The 16300-nt window shown below is 50.0% G+C and overlaps 1 pseudogene; it reads left to right on the top strand.

Moving 5' to 3' along the window:
- The first annotated feature begins 6515 nt into the window (after positions 1 to 6515).
- On the top strand, positions 6516 to 8027 carry LOC103002840 (probable glutamate--tRNA ligase, mitochondrial; annotated as a pseudogene).
- The last annotated feature ends 8273 nt before the right edge of the window (positions 8028 to 16300 follow it).

The following is a 16300-nucleotide window of genomic DNA, read 5'->3' as shown; positions in this document are numbered from 1 at the left end:
GACTGGATCTCAGACCCCTCAGTGGCCCTGGCAATGGGGAAGGCCGTCAAAACCCCCCACGGCTCTTCGTCTGCTAGAGGCTTCCTGGCCACAGAAAAGAGTATTCCTCAGCATGATATGGCAACCTGAGTACTCCTGAGTGGGGAATTCCCGGGCTCAGGAAGAGAAGGAGCCATTGTTCTTCATCACCTTTCAACCTGGAATTTACCAGCACTACAAAGAGCTCCATCCAAAGCCCCTTTCTGGTCCATCCTCCCCACAGCTGTCATGGTGAGCTTTGCAAACATAAATCAAATCATGCCACTGCCCTGATTAAGACCTCTCCGTGGCGGCCAGCCGGGCTCATATCAGGCTCTGAAGCTGGCTACAGCTGAGGACTGCCCTTTGCTCCCAGACACCTCTCTGTTGTTTTGGGCTTGGGTTTTTTGTGTGTTTTTTTGACATATAGTTGACATATAACATTGTGTAAGTTTAAGATCTACACTGTGTTGGTTTGACACATGGTCCTTCAGTGAGTTGACGGCAGAGCTGGAGTTAAGCGCTGGTCCCCTATCTCCCAGCACCCTCCTCTGCCCCCAGAACCAGGCTGCTTACAGAAAAAAGAAAACTAACTCCTGCTTCCCCTGGGTTATCCTAAGGCAGCCTCATCTACAAGCCCACAGAGACTTTCTGTTTCCTCCCATTCACCTTGTGGAGTCAAATAGTCCTGGGTTTGAAATCAGACTTGGCCACTTCCTAGCTATATGTCTTTAAACAGTCATTTAACCTCACTCCACCTCAGCTTCCTCATGTATAAAATGGAGCAAATGGTACCCTCATCATAGGGCTATTGTGAGAATTAATGAGCGAATGTATATAAAAATGTTAGCACCAGGACTTCCCTGTTGGTCCAGTGAGTAGGACCACTGGAGTAGGTGCAGGGGGCCCGGGTTTGATCCCTGGTCGGGGAACTAGATCCCGCATGCATGCCATGACTAAGAGTCTGCATGCCACAACTAGGAGTCCACATGCCACAACTAAGAAGTCTGCATGCCTCAACTAGGAAGTCAGCATGCCACAACTAAAAAAAAGATCCCGCATGCCACAACAAAGATCCTGCATGCTGCAACTAAGACCCAGTGCAGCCAAAATAAATAAATTATTAAAAAAGAAGTTAGCATGGTGTTGGCAGATCTTAAACAATAAATGGTTGCCATCATCATCATCATCTCCATCACTACGAACATTACCATGACTACTGTTGGCACGGAGCTTCTGGTTTCTCTAGCCACCCCAGCTCTCATGGTCTACCCTCTTGCCAATCCCCTGCATGCTCTTGACCCATTGGCCCCTACTGCTCTCACCCTGCCAAACCTCAACCCTGGATTGAACCCACCTCCTGCCTGCTCATCGCACAGCCTGAAGGTTAGGGACACCCCAAGTTGACGATTTTCTGCCTCAGCTGGGCCCTCCTCACCACCTGGATCACAGCAGACTTTCTCCTTGTACCTAGCACAGTTTTTTAAATGCCCCATGGAAAGTTTTCTGAACTTCCACCATCTGTGTAAGCTCCCATTTCACCTCCCTCCTCCTCACTCTGAGCAGATAAAAAAATTTCTTAATCCCTCCCAAATTAAGGCCTAAATGGGAGAAGTCCCATCATGCCTTGAGCCTTGCTCTCCTCTACATCCCTCCAGATGGCTTCCCTGGTGGCAGCAGTGGTTAAGAATCCACCTGCCAATACAGCGGACACGGGTTTGAGCCCTGGTCCGGGAAGATCCCACATGCCGCAGAGCAACTAAGCCCATGCGCCACAACTACTGAACCCCGTGTGCCACAACTACTGAAGCCTGCATGCCTAGAGCCCGTGTTCCACAACAAGAGAAGCCACATCTACATCCCTCTTAGAGAGAGGTCCTCCCCTTTCCATCCCGGGTTGGCCTTTCCCCTGGGCTCTGGATCCCATAACCTCCAGCCTCCCAGCACATAACTGACCCACTCTCCCCCTTTCTTCCCTTGTCTTTCCACCCTTTCCCTCTTCTCTGGGAGGCAGTGTCATAGGCTGGCTAACAGCACAAGCCCTGGGGTCACCTGCATGGGATCAGAACCAGCTCTGCCCCTTATTAGCTCAGTAACCTAAGGTAGGTCCAAGCCTGTATTCCCTCAGCTGTAAACTTGGGCTAATAATAGCATCCACCAAGCTCACAGGATTGTAGTGAGGATCAAATGAGATAATGCATGAATGGCTTTTAGAGTACAGTCTGCCCAATCATTAGTCATGGTTCCCTTGTCCAGCCAAGACAACCTTGTTGCTTATATCTTTACCAAAGTATCCTTTCTTTGACTCCACGTGCCTCCAGCTACCACCCTTGGCTCTGCTCCTTTTTATAGCAAAACTCCTCCAAAGACAAGCCTATGCTCCTTTTCCCCACTTCTGCTCCTTCCCTTCTTTCCCCAGATCTCTCCAATCTGGCTGACAAACCCATGGCTCCACCAAAATTAGTCTTGTCGAGGCCTTCGATGACGTCCACCTTGCCAAACCCAAGGGCCACTCTCGTCTTCATCTTCCTTCGCACAGCTGATGACTCTCTTCTTCTGGAAACACTCTTCCCTTAGCTCCCATGACCCCTACGTGTTCCTGATATGCCTCCTACCTCTCTGGCTACTCCTTCTTACTCTCCTCTGTGGGCTTTCCTTTCTCTGTGGGTCCCTCAAATGTGAGTGTTTCTTAGGACCCTAGCCCTCTCCTCTTATTTAATATTTTCCCCATTGGCAATTTCATGAACAAATAGGTTCAAATCATGGGCAGAGCTCAAGAAGTAGTGCCTAGCTTCAAACCTGAGAGGCGTGGTGAGGTTATAAATGGGCCTATCACGGGGTTACACGGTTAGAAGTTGGTGGATTGGTAACAAGTTGGGGAGTGGAGTCCTGAGGTCCTGAGCAATGTGAAGGTATGACATGCCTGTTCCCCTCAAGGCGCTAGCTGCACGGTAGGCCGACGGGCTCAGTGACCTGAGCAGTACTGGACACTCCCTCTTGCACCAGGGCCTTCTACCTAGGAAGGCTTTGTCTCCTCCTTGGCTTATGGAAGGCTGGTTCTAAGCAAGTGGGGATCACAAGGAGCGACGCAACAGCAGGAAACTGAGTCCAGGCAGAAAAGTGGAGTACGCTACGGGCAGAGGGTGACTTCTCTCATTTGAAATGAGCTCAGAAACTCATTCTTGAGTCTCCAGCAAGGTCAATAGAGGCAGTGGGGCAGAGTGGAGTGATGAGACCAATTTGCCCAGTCTCCCATTTGGATGTCTCGTCTGGTAGGCAGGGCCTGGGACTGGGGACCCTGAGATGACGGCTGGCACCACAGAAGGTGTCCTGGAAGACCTGGTGTTCCTTTAGATGTGGGGTGGTGTCTTAGGTGTTTCTGAGCACAGTTAGTAAAAGCCAGCCTTCCTGTAATGGGGTGATTGCTTGTGCACAACTGTAGGCTGATTGCCCAGATTCAGTGGTTGGAAAGCATGTGGTGCAATCGCTTGGCCCATGCCACGCAAAATCCTGAAGGTGTCCTCCAAGGACTCTGCCCTTCTGCTCCACTTGGCATCTGTCTGTGGTGGCAGTGGGCAGGGACGTGGCGATGGGCGGAGACAGAGTGTTGCCCTTAGAAAACCTTAGGGATTACCCTCCAAAACTGGGCTGGGAACTGAGGCCCTGAGTTTAACTCAGTGGCCTGGGAGATAGCTGACTCCTATTTTGAGTGTGGCATTTTTTTTCTGGGGAAGGGACAGGCTGGTAACCACAAGTGAACCAAGCGGTCTCCAACAATGCATGAGCGTGCCCGTCAATGTATTGAGCACGCCCGTCGCTCCAGATACTCGTCAAAATTGTACTGTAGACCTTCCTCATTTGATTCATTCTGCTGGATATGTGGTGGTATCACATAGATCTTTTGATTTGCATTTTACGATGATCAGTCAAGATGAGCCCATTTCATATACGTATGGACCTTTTGATGTCTTCTTCATGAAGTGTCTCTGAGTCTTTTACTCAGTTTTCTATTGGGTTGTCTTTCTCATTATTTGTAGACCTTCATTATACATTTCTTAACATGACTCCTTTGTCATTTCCATGTATTTCAAGTATCCCCCACTCTGGCATGCATTTTCACTTGTGTTTTCTCTTTATGATGTATTTTAATTACAGAAATTATTGATTTTAATGTAGTCCATTTTATTGATTTTTTTCCATTGTAGTTAGTGTCTCTTGTGTCTAGTTGAGAAATCTTTACCTAAAGTCCTGCAGATATTATCTTATTTTATCTCCTATAAGATGTATTGATTTATCTTTCACATTTGGTTATTAACACATCTGGAATCAATTTTTGCATATGGCGTGAGGTGGGATCCAAATACATATTTTCCCACGTGGATATCCAGATGGCCATTTTCCAAAAAGGCCATCCTTTCTCCAATGAACTTCAGTATTATCTTTGACATAAATCAAGTGACATGTGTTGGGTCAGTTTCTAGACTCTATTCCATTGCTCAGTTGTTTTTCTGTTTTTTGTTTTTTCATATCCCTGTGCCAATAACACATCAACGTAATTACTATGGCTTTACAAGTCTTGATATATGGTGATGTAAGTGCCCTTGGCTTTGTTCTTCTTCAGGATTATCTTAACTATTTTCAGCCCTTTGTATTTCCATATAAATTTGATAATCAGGTCGTCAATGCACAAATACACACACACACACACACACACACACACAGCCTACTGTGATTTTTTATTGCAATCACATTGTGTCTATAGATCAATTTGGGGAGAATTAACTTCTTAACAATATTGATCCTTCCAATCCATGAACATGATATAGATCTCCATTTCTCTAGATTGTCTTTAATTCATCAGCAACGTTCTGTCATATTCAGTGTAGAAATCTTGCACACCTATTTTTATATTAAATCCTGCATAATTGATGGGTTTTTTGTTGCTACTGTAAATGGTATCATTAAAATTTTTTTCTGTTTGTTTGTTGCTATATATAAAATGACATTGCTCATTAATTCTAACAGTTTATCAGTAGATTTTTAAAATTATGCCTGCTACAGGTTTTAAATTAAAATATTACTAGAGACACTGCATTAGTCCATGAGTCTCTGCTACCTACCATATTCCATTCTGCTCTGCGCAGATCATAGCATTTATGAGAAGTCCTTTTTGGGTGTAACCTGAGGCTCATGAGACATGCCCCTGGGTTTCTTATGGCAGGAGCCTGAGATTTTAACCAAATGAAATTTAGAAATAAATAAAACCTTTAGTAAGTGTCTATTACTTGTCAAGTATTGCTCTAAGGGACTACTGTTCTTAGTCCTTTGCAGGTGTTAACTCATTTAACTTCCTTAACAGTCCTATGAAGTAGCTACTGTCATAATCTCATTGAACAGATGGGGGGAAACTGAGAGAAGACAAAAAATTTTCCCAAGGTCAGCCAACATGTTAGTGGCTAAGCGTTTCACCATTACACTATTTGGCCACTCCTAGTCTATAGAAGTAAAGTCTTCAGCCTGGCTCTCTCAACCTGAGGCTCTCCACCTCCTCGTCCTGAGCCCTGGCTTTCCCCCCAAGTCATCACTCCATCTGCAGTTGACTAGTGCCCCTCACCTCAGGCTACTTCTGAAGATTAAGGATGCGGGAAATCAGGGAAAGCTTCATAGAAGTGAGCTGGTCTTTAAAGGCTGAGGAGGATTTGAGCATATAAAGATGAAGTGAGGAACAGTGTCAAAGACATGGAGCAGAAACATAGAGAAATACAGAGTACGGCTTCTCAATCTAGGACTGGTCTTGGTGGGAACCAGAGTTTTCATATCAGTTATTGTCATTACCAATATTATTTTTACTCTTAGTGCTTTCATCAGAACAATCATATATACCGCCATTAATGCTGGAGTCATTTGAAAATGTCCCATCTTTGTATTGTTCAGTCACTGCGAAGGTCACATTTCTTCCGTGGTATCATTACAACCTACAATGACTAATGGAAATATTTGAGTGTATCTGTGTTGCAGACCTATGGAAATACAACTTGTTACAGCCTCCCTCCACCCATTGTGATTAGGTCTGGCCTCACAACTTCCCATCAATTAGCAATATCATAATAGAATACTTGAGGGCATATCAATGTGTTCTCAGAAAAAGTTTCTAGTTTCTTTGCTTGGGATCAAGAACCTTCAAGAGAATGATTGGGGATAGGGCTGGGGTGGTCAGAGGACGGGAACAATCAAGAACTACTGCCTTAAGAAGCAGTACGATGACATCAAAAGCACAAGCAACAAAAGAAAAAAGAAATAAGTTGGACTTCATCAAAATGACAACTTTTTGTGCATCAAAGGACACTATCAAGAAAGTGAAGAGACAGCCCTCAGACTGGGAAAGAAGAATTGCAAATCATACATCTGATAGGGGTCTAGTATCTAGAATATATAAAGAACTCTTGGTGCCCGGAAGTGATGCACGGAGAAGCCCACGTGTGCGATTCTACCCCGACATGGCGGTGCTCCTGAAGAGGCTGCTGCATCCCCGGAGGCCCCCAGTGGCCTTGGGCCGCCCCCTGGGATGGGGTGCGAGGCCAGCCTGGGCACTGATCCCAGGGCTGCTGTGCGAGTGCGGTTCGCCCCCAGCCCCACAAGCTTCTTGCCCCTGGGCGGCCTCCACACTGCCTTGTACAACTACATCTTTGCCGAGAAGCACCTGAGGCTGGAGGACATGGATCAGGCCTGCCTTGCGCTTGGGGCAGCAGAGAATATTGAGGACATGCTGGAGTGGGCAGGCATCCCCCCTGACAAGAGCCCCCGCCAGGGAGGTCCTGCAGGGCCCTACCTGCAATCTCAGCGACTTGCACCCTACACCCATGCTACCGAAGCTCTGCTGAAGAGCAGCGGCTGGAGCTCCTGCAGAGGGAGGCCCTGAGGAGCCATCAGACTCGCCAGTATGACAAGCGGTGCCGGAGCCTGGGCCAGGCGCAGGTGGCCCAGAAGCTGGCCAAAGACCCCAAGCGTGTCATCCACTTCCGCCCGGAGGGGAGGCACCAGCCGTCCAGGACTTGGTGTACGGCTGGAATCCGCACAAGGTGGCCAGCATGGAGGGGGACCCGGTCATCCTGAAGAGCGACGGCTTCCCCACGTACCACCTGGCCTGCGTGGTGATCGACCACCACATGGGCATCAGCCACGTGCTGCAGGGCTCCGAGTGGCTGGTCTCCACCTCTAAGCACCTGCTCCTCTACCAGGCCCTGGGCTGGCAGCCCCTGCGCTTTGCCCACCTGCCCCTGCTCCTCAACAGGGATGGCAGCAAGCTGTCCAAGAGACAAGGGGACGTTTGCTGCCGGCGGCTTCCTGCCGATGCCTTGCTCGACATCATCACCAACTGCGGCTCAGGGTTTGCAGAGAACCAGATGGGCAAGACCTTGCCAGAGCTGATCACACAGTTTGACCTGACCCGGATCACCTGCCACTCAGCCCTGCTGGACCTGGAAAAGCTCCCAGAATTCAACAAGCTGCACCTCTGCCAGCTGGTGAGCGATGAGACCCAGAGACGCCAGCTGGTGGGGAAGCTGCAGGCCCTCGTGGAGGAGGCTTTCGGGAGCCAGCCGCAAGACAGGCATGTGCTGGACGCGGCCTACGTGGAGAGGATCATCCCGCTGAGACAGGGCCACGTTTGCCGCCTGCAGGATTTGGTCTCCCCAGCGCGCTCCTACCTGTGGACTCGCCCTGCTGTGGGTCGAGTGCAACTGGGCGCCATCTCAGAGAGGGTGGACGTCATTGCCAAGCATGTGCTGGGGCTTTTAGAAGGAGCCGGTATGAACTTAACTCAGGACATGCTGAACGGAGAACTGAAGAAGCTGTGAGAAGGTCTGGAAGGCACCAAACACAGTAAGGTGCTGAAGCTCCTCCGAGTGGCCTTCAGTAGACAGCTGCAAGGGCCTCCTGTAGCTGAGATGACGTTATCCTTGGGACCAAAGGAAGTGCGGGAACGAACACAGAAGGTGCTTTCCAGCTAGAGAGGAGGTGTGCGGGACAGCGGAGGTGGCGGTGGGAACCGTAGTTGCGGGACCTGCCCTCAGAGGGGAGGAGCAGGAGGCCTGGACCCCGTCGGAAGCTTGTGGAGGGAACCAAGAGTGGGCACAGAGCCTCCGGGTGCACAGGTGCATTTACGACGCCACGCCAGGCCTGTCCTATTCAGTTGGCCAGCGTCGGCCAGCCACCTCTCACCTCCCTGACTCTGGAAAGGAAGGCCTCACATCTGGTTCTGACACCACAGCACACAGCAGAGGTTAGGAGCTGGTTCACAGAACAGTCACGGCTCATGTTTTAGTCTGCTCGGGCTGCCACGACGAAATACCACAGACCAGTGGCTTAAACAGCAGAAAATGATTTTCTCAGAGTTCTGGAAGCCGGCAGTCCAAGATCAAGGTGTTGGCAGGTTTCGTTTCTCCTGAGGCCTCACTCCTTGGCTTGCAGACTGCTGCCTTTTTGCTCTCTCCTCACATGGTCTTCCCTCTGTATGTGCCCTCGGTATCTCTCTGTTTGTCCGAATGCCCTCTTCTTAAGGGGACACCGGTCCTCTTGAGTGGACAGGTGATACTGGGGAAATTTCTGCTTTCTGTTTGCTCCACTAGTTGGTCACAACCAAGACGAAGAAAAGTTCGCCATTACTGGTTGTATGAGTATCTCCAGATATTTACTCTCAGAGTCTGTTGTTATGGGAGTTTCTCATTCTTCAATGTATTACCCTCTTAGCAGCAGCTCTAGCTACAAGGGCCTTCATTATATCCTAATTGCCAGTGCCAATTGCCCTTATTTTTTATGTTAAAAATCCATTTGTAAACGCATTTCAGCAGCTCTACCATCTCAGCACCATTGCTAATTTAATCTCCCTCCCCCTCTATTAGCGCCACAGGGGGCTGACCAGAGCAGGCGGCGCCCAGGCTAATCAGATCACTAGTTTGTCTGAACATTACGCCCAGCAGGAACTCGATGGGATGTAGCGGGTCAGACCGGGGGCAGATTAAATCTTCCGCCAGCTAGCTCTCAGGACCAACCAGGGGAGGGACCTGGAAGCAGACAATGAAATCACGGGCCTCAGCTTGGAGGGGCTGATGGGGAACGGTCTGGGAGACTGTCAGGCAAGGTTGCTGGAACTGAGGGCTCTGCGAGGGTGTGATTTGATCCGAAGGAGAATTTCCCGGCATGTGAAACAGTGCTTCTCATCTGACCTGTTCACTCAGCACTTCTCAGAACCCTTCACGCAGTGAGCTGTAGCAAAGAGCGCAGTGAACGGCAAATCGGGAGACTGGGGACTTTACCTACTCTGTTCCTCACTCACTGGGTGTCTTGGTAAGCTCCTTCACCTCCCTGGGTATCACATTCCTCAACTGGGGGTAATAATCCCAACCCTACTGACCCCTCAAAATTTTGATGAGGGCCAAATGAAATGTAAAATAAAAAAGTTTTAGTGAGCATGCATAATTTGTCAAGCACTGCTCGAAGGAGGTACTGTTCTTAGCCCTTTGCATGTATTAATTCATTTAATTTCCTCAACAGCCCTATGAGGAAGGGGAAGGTACCACCATAATTTTATGGAACAGATAGGGAAACCGAGACAGAGAGGACAAACCTTTCCCAAGGTCACACAGCACATTGGTGGCCAAGCGTTTCACCATTGCACTATTCAGCCACTCCCAGTCTATAAAGTCAAGCTCCTCAGCCTGGCTCCGTCAACTGGAGGTTCTCTTCGCCTCCCCATCCTGAGTCCTGGCTCTCAGCAGGTAGGAGAGGGCTGAGCACCCTTCCCGTGCCATGGTGCTCCTCTCAGGCCATTGTTCTGCCATCTGCGTGTAAGTTCTCCTCCTCTTCAGCTACTCGCTCCACCCACGTGACTCTGCCATCCTCCTCCCCTCCTGGTTGCTGTCATCTAATGGCCTCCTACTCATGTCACTGGGGACTCAGCCCACAGGACCATAGTCTTCCTTCTCCCCCAAAGCCAGACCATCACCTTGGGTGACTTCAGTGTCCAGGAGGGCAACCCACAGCCATAACTGTACCTACCGGTCACAGTTCAGTCAGGGAAGCAGAGTTATGATGGGCGTGAAGGGAAATTAGAGCTCACAACATGGTGGGAGATGCTGGGCAGTGAAGTCTAGAAGGGAGAGTTGGAGGGTCAGAGCAAGAGCTCCTAGAGCGTTTCCCCAAAGCACTGGTATGATGAACAAGTCAGAGCTTACACGAAAATCGGAGAAGCTAAGTAGCTTTAGCTGCTTCAGTCAGCAAAGAAGGCGAGTTTGTGGGGAAGTCTATGAAAGCTGCTGCCTCTGTGTTCTATCATCTGGGGTAGGTCCATAACCAAGCATCTGACGGTGGGCCAGAGGCCCCGGGCCACTGCAGGGGGCACAGGTTCAATCCCTGGTCGGGGAAGATCCCGCAAGCCACACAATGTAAAAAATAAAAAAAAATTTAAAAAAAAGGTTAACCAGGCAAAGATGAGAGAGAAAGATTTCCAACAAACAATGTCTGCAAAAGCCTTATAGCGAGAGAAACCAGGATTCCCTGGGGCCCCAGTCACTCCTCAACTCACTCCAACCTGGTTTCCTTCTCTATCATGCCACCAAACAATTTCTGTTAAGGTCACCAAGGTTCACTTTGTCACAAAATAAGCTTCGTAGAGAAGGAATTATATTCCAGGAGAGGGTGGATGGCTAGGTAAGCATCCTCAAGGTAGACGCAGCAGCAGGACCTGGGGGATGAAGGGGATTGTTTGGAAGGTATCAGAAGACAGGGATTGAACTGCTGCATAATGGGGACTAAGATGAATTGGGAAGGCAAAGAGCCAGGAGAGGCTGATGAACCGCGAGACGGGCAGAGAGAAAAGCATGGACAAAGAGAGTGTGTGTGGCCCACGTGAGGACCTGAGCAGCTGGAGTGTGGATGGGAGTCTGGGGAGAGAGGTAAGGGACAGGACCTGGGTCATGAGTGACTTCGTAACTCGTGGTAAGGGGTTTGCACTACATCCTGATGGCCACGGAACCCATCGGGGCTGGGAAAGATCCTCAAGTCAGATTTGGACACGGTGAGTGGGTGCTGGCCGTGGGGATGTTCGTGTGCAGATGCCCACCTTACTATGGAGGAGATGATTCTGGAGCTCAGGGGAAAGGTCGGGAGTAGAGGTAGAGCCATTGGCTTTGTCTGCACACAAGTGGTAATTCACCTCCCGAGTGTGGATGAGCTTGATGGAGAGGGAGTGTGGACGGAGAAAGGGCCAGGAACCCAAAACAGAGCCCTGAGGGACAAAGAATTTTACACAGGAGACTTGGAGTGGACTGAGGTCAGAGGAAAGCCAGGACAGGTGGTGTCCTGGAAGCCCGTGGAAGAGACCCTTTCAGAAGAGGAGCGATGGGCCAGAGCTGTCAAGCGGTCTCAGAAGATGAGAACCTCTTTGAATCTAAATCCCGGGCCCAACATCCAGTACCTAGCCATGTCCCTGGCAGAGCAGAGGTGCTCAAGGTTTGTGGAAGGAAGGAGCTGATGCTTAAATGTTTCGGTAATAAACAGCACAGGCAGTAGTCCTTCACATGTTTGTTTACTACGGGGCACCCCTAGGGGTGAACGATTCGAGTCACTGAAATCCGCATGCTGCCGCCAGGCTTATGGCCCACTCCTTCTATCTCCTTGCTAGCCAGCGGGAGCCATCTGCCTTCCAGAAGGAGCCCCTAGAACCAAGGCCCGGCCCTGGGGCCCTGGGATGGTTCCCATAGGCAGGAATCCTGGAGCTTCTCCGGATGTCTGATCGACCCCATGGGTGGGGTCAGAGTAGAGGATTCAGGAGCCTAGAGAGGAGCGAAACGGGGACCAAGACCCATGAAAATCTCCGTCTGGGCGAGGGGTTCCCTGGAACTGGTTGGGGGCTTCCTTCGAGGAAAGCACTGCAAAGCCTGGGGCTCCTGAGACGCAGGGCCCGGGGGGGCGGTCTGGCTTGCTGGGGTTTAAGGGCAGTCCCCAAAGCTGGAACTCGGAAGGGGAAAGTCGTTCTGTGACTCTGTGTAGGGATCACCAAGAGATGGTCAGGAGGGGACTGCGGGGACGAGCATGCACCTTCACCCCCGACCCCAATCCCAGAGGCAAGGGCAGCGCAGCCTGCAGTGCGTAGACTGACCGCAGGGTGGCGGGCGCGTGCAGCGCAGCCCCGCGGCGGGGCCCGGGCACTCCCGCCCAGCCCTCCCGCGCTTGGCCGCCGCGTTTGTATTCCGAATGCGAGCCGCCACCGCGTGAATTATTAAAGCCCTGACTCCGAGCGCATCTCGCCCTCTGCGGAGCTGGCTCAGCGCAGCGGGAGAAGCCGGCCTCTGGCTAAGCCGCGGTCCCCCGGGTTCGAGCTGGAAGGCCTTGGAGGTCACCTGGGCCCACCCTCTACTTCGGGGGAGGCATCCAGAGGGGACGGGGCCTTGCTCAAGCTCCACGGTGGTGCAATCAGGACCGGAAACCCGGCCTTCCGGAATACCGACCTGTCCGGGACCCTCTGCAAAATTCTGGATGCCCCCAGTCTGTGCAGTGGACTCAAGGTCCCCGTTGCAAAGTTCCCCGTCTAGCCCTTTCCCTGGTGTCTTGCTGCCATTCCCACCCGAAGTTCCCAAAGTACGCTGCTTCCTCCCCCTCCAAAAAGGCTCCAGCCCAGGTGCACCTACAGATCCCTTCCCTAAATTCCTCCAGGGCACAGCCAACAGACTGGGAGGGGAGGGGAGGTGCGTCTTCCCAGATTTCTGCTCAGGGCACACCGGGAAAGTACAGTGGAGTCATTTGATGGGGGGGGAATGAGAGGACTTTGTTCACCCTCTGTGTTCTGAAGGCTTCCAGAGACAGCCATCAGAAGTAAGCGGGTGCTGAGGGGGAAACTGAGGCAGCTTATCAATTAAAGAGCAGTCAGCCTTGCTTCCTACTTGCCTGCCAGGCCTGGAATCTGATACCAACACTCCCCATCCCCCTCCCCCCCACCAGGTACCCAGGGCCTTGGACCCAGACCCCTGAAGGGGTTTCATATTTGTCCGCTGAATCCATAAGCAGCAGCTTCCCTTTGGGGTCTGCCTATCTAACGAAAACCTGAAGGACTAGGTCTCTATGTGTCTCTGTCTCTCTTTCTTAGAGCGGAACAGATATGGCCAGCTCCAGGCGAGGTGGAAGCAAAATTGAACCCCAAACTGCCAAAAAATTGTCCACCTCCAGCCTTGAAAACCTACCTTGCTCAATTCCTGCCGTTATCCCAGAGGCAGTTTTCCCAATTCCGCAGTTCAGCCCAGCGAATGGGACCAGCCGCCATCGTCTCTCCCCTGAATGACTGCATCAGCCCGTTTCCAAACCTTGCCACCTTACAGTCTGCTTCGAGTACAGCAGCCAGAGAGACTGTATGAAAACACAAGCTAGGTCCCATCCCTCCTCTGCTCAAAACCCCGCACCAGCTCCCATCTCATGCAGAATGAGAGCCCAAGTCCTCACCATGGCCTACTAGGCCCTATCCATCTTCTGGCCCCGACCACCACTCTCATCTTCTTGCCTTATACCCCTCCCATTGCTCTCTGAATCAGCCACACGGGCCTCTTTGCTGTTCCACAAATATGCCAGGCGCATTCCTGGCCTGGGGTCTTTGCTCTAGCTGTCCCCTCTGCTGGAATGCACTTTACCTGATATCAACTTCATCCTTCCGGGTGTCACTTTATCAGTGAGGCCTTCCCTGACCACTGTGGTTTGTGTTTTTTTAATTAAAGTACAGTTGATTTACAATGTTGTGTTGATTTCTGTTGTACAGCAAAGTGATTCAGTTTTATATATCTATATGGATATATTCTGTTTTATATTCTTTTCCATTATGGTTTATCACAGGATATTGAATATAGTTCCCTATGCTATACAGCAGGGCCTTGTTGGTTATCCCTTCTATATATAATACTTTGCATCTGCTAATCCCAAACTCCCAATCCGTCCCTCCCCATGCCCCTCCCCCTTGGCAACCACAAGTCTGTTCTCTGTCTGTTTCTGTTTTGCAGATAAGTTCATTTGTGTCATATTTTAGATTCCACATATAAGTGATATCATATGATATTTGTCTTTCTCTGTCTGACTTACTTCACATAGTATGATAATGTCTAGGTTCATCCATGTTCCTGCAAATGGCATTATTTCATTCTTTTTTATGGCTGAATAGTATTCTGTTGTATATATGTACCACATCTTCTTTATCCATTCATCTATCAATGGACATGTAGGTGGTTTCCATATCTTGGCTACTGTAAGCAGTGCTGCTATGAAACTAGGGGTGCGTGTATCTTGTCGAATTAGAGTTTTGCCCTGATCACGCCATTTAATACTCGGCACTGTCCCCAACCTGCTCTTCTTTTGTCCATAGTGCTTGCTAACATACTATACTGTTTCCTCATTTATGATGCCTCCTGTATGTCTATCACTACCTGCTATGTTGTAAACCTCAGAAGGGCAGGGATCTTGGTTTGCTTCACTGATGTACCCCAAGTGTCTAAACCAGTGTTGAATGAATGAATGAAAGAAAGAAAGAAGGAAGGAAGGAAGGAAGGTGTATGTTCTGATGGGAGCAGTCCTTGGAAGCCCTAAGAGGTTGTATACTTCTAACGCCCTTACCTGTGACTCTGGATGTGGCATGGGAGTATCAGAGCTGGTTGAGAGAGGCTCACAGCCAGGCCCATGGATGCTTTTAATCACAAGCTGCCTTCCATCCTTGTCACAAATAAATGTGGATTCCTGGGGAGTTGCAGTGGGGGTAGGGAGGTTAATGTTGACAGGAGACTCCGAAAACATTTCGGGGACCAAAAGCATGTATTTTTGCCAGATAATCCTGGAAACTCACCACCCTTGCTAAAATTGTTTTTCTGTGAAAATGGGCTCTGAGGTTTAAAAAAACAAAAAACTGAAAAGCACTTTGGAAACACAACCCCAAACTCCTCAGTCAGAATGGCCTGAACTGAAAACATGACAATGGTCCCACTAGAGAAACACGTCGTCCAAGTACATATGGGAAACTGCACTCTGGCAGGACAACATCCTGAGTAATGTCCAAAGGACACTTTCTAGAGCAATTGATCAGTCTATGTGCAATGCTTCATCGGGAGCAGATGTGTGCCTTGTTTTTCTCATTACTGTGATTTACTGTCTTCTGAGCTTATTAAAGACAGAGGCATGAGCCCACTTTGGAGTGTGTGTCCTGGGGGAATGGGGGGAGAGAGGGAGGGAGAGAGAAAGGGAAGCGGGAGGGAGGGCCAGGCGAGGAGCTTGGGAGATTCCCACTCTGCACTGGCGGTCTGGATTCCTGCTGCTGCTGCCCAAAGCTGCTCTCATGCCTGAGAGCGCCCAGTTGGCTGAACCTGGGCTGATGGGTTGGTCCACTTCGTGGAGTGTTCCTCACCAGTCCCCCTTCAACACACGCACAGCATCTGCTCCTACCAAATCAAACATAGCCACATGACTAACCACCAAATGGGAAGAGAAAGATGGCATCGCTCTTCTCAGCTCCACTCAGGATACTGGGACTCTATTTCATTTAATAGGTTTGTATGTTTTAGAATTTCCTGTTCCACAGTCATGTCAACCCAGATTCTCTTCCTCAGGGTGGTTTCACACACACAGACACGTTCACACACATGCTCACACAGTCACACGTACATGAATTTATACACGCTTGCACCTGGTCACTTACTCACATATCTACTCACACATTCACAAACACACTCACGTACTCATACACACATACACAAAATGACTCATAGACACACACACACACATACTCACATGCATGTTCATATACCTGCGTTCACATATGAACACTCCTCAGGATGGGTATTGCCTTGGGCAACATTATTTCCTTGGCACTGGTTCCCCTGCACTGTTCTGTGAGATGGGAACTGGGGATGGGAGGGAAGAGCGGGAAGGAGTTGGAGAAACATCTAGGCTGGCAAGTCTCCATCTTTTCTTTTTTAAAATATTTATTTATTTATTTATTTATTTATTTATTTATTTATTTATTTTTGGCTGCGTTGGGTCTTCGTTGCCGCGCGTGGGCTTTCCCTAGTTGTGGCGAGCAGGGGCTACTCTTCGTTGCAGTGCACAGGCTTCTCATTGCAGTGGCTTCTTTTGTTGAGGAGCATGGGCTCTAGGCGTGCGGGCTTCAGTAGTTGTGGCTCGCGGGCTCTAGAGTGCAGGCTCAGCAGTTGTGGTGCACGGGCTTAGTTGCTTCGCGGCATGTGGGATCTTCCCGGACCAG

This window comes from Balaenoptera acutorostrata, chromosome X (genome assembly GCF_949987535.1).
Source record: "Balaenoptera acutorostrata chromosome X, mBalAcu1.1, whole genome shotgun sequence".
Lineage (NCBI taxonomy): Eukaryota > Metazoa > Chordata > Mammalia > Artiodactyla > Balaenopteridae > Balaenoptera > Balaenoptera acutorostrata.
This window is presented reverse-complemented; position numbering and strand designations above follow the sequence as displayed.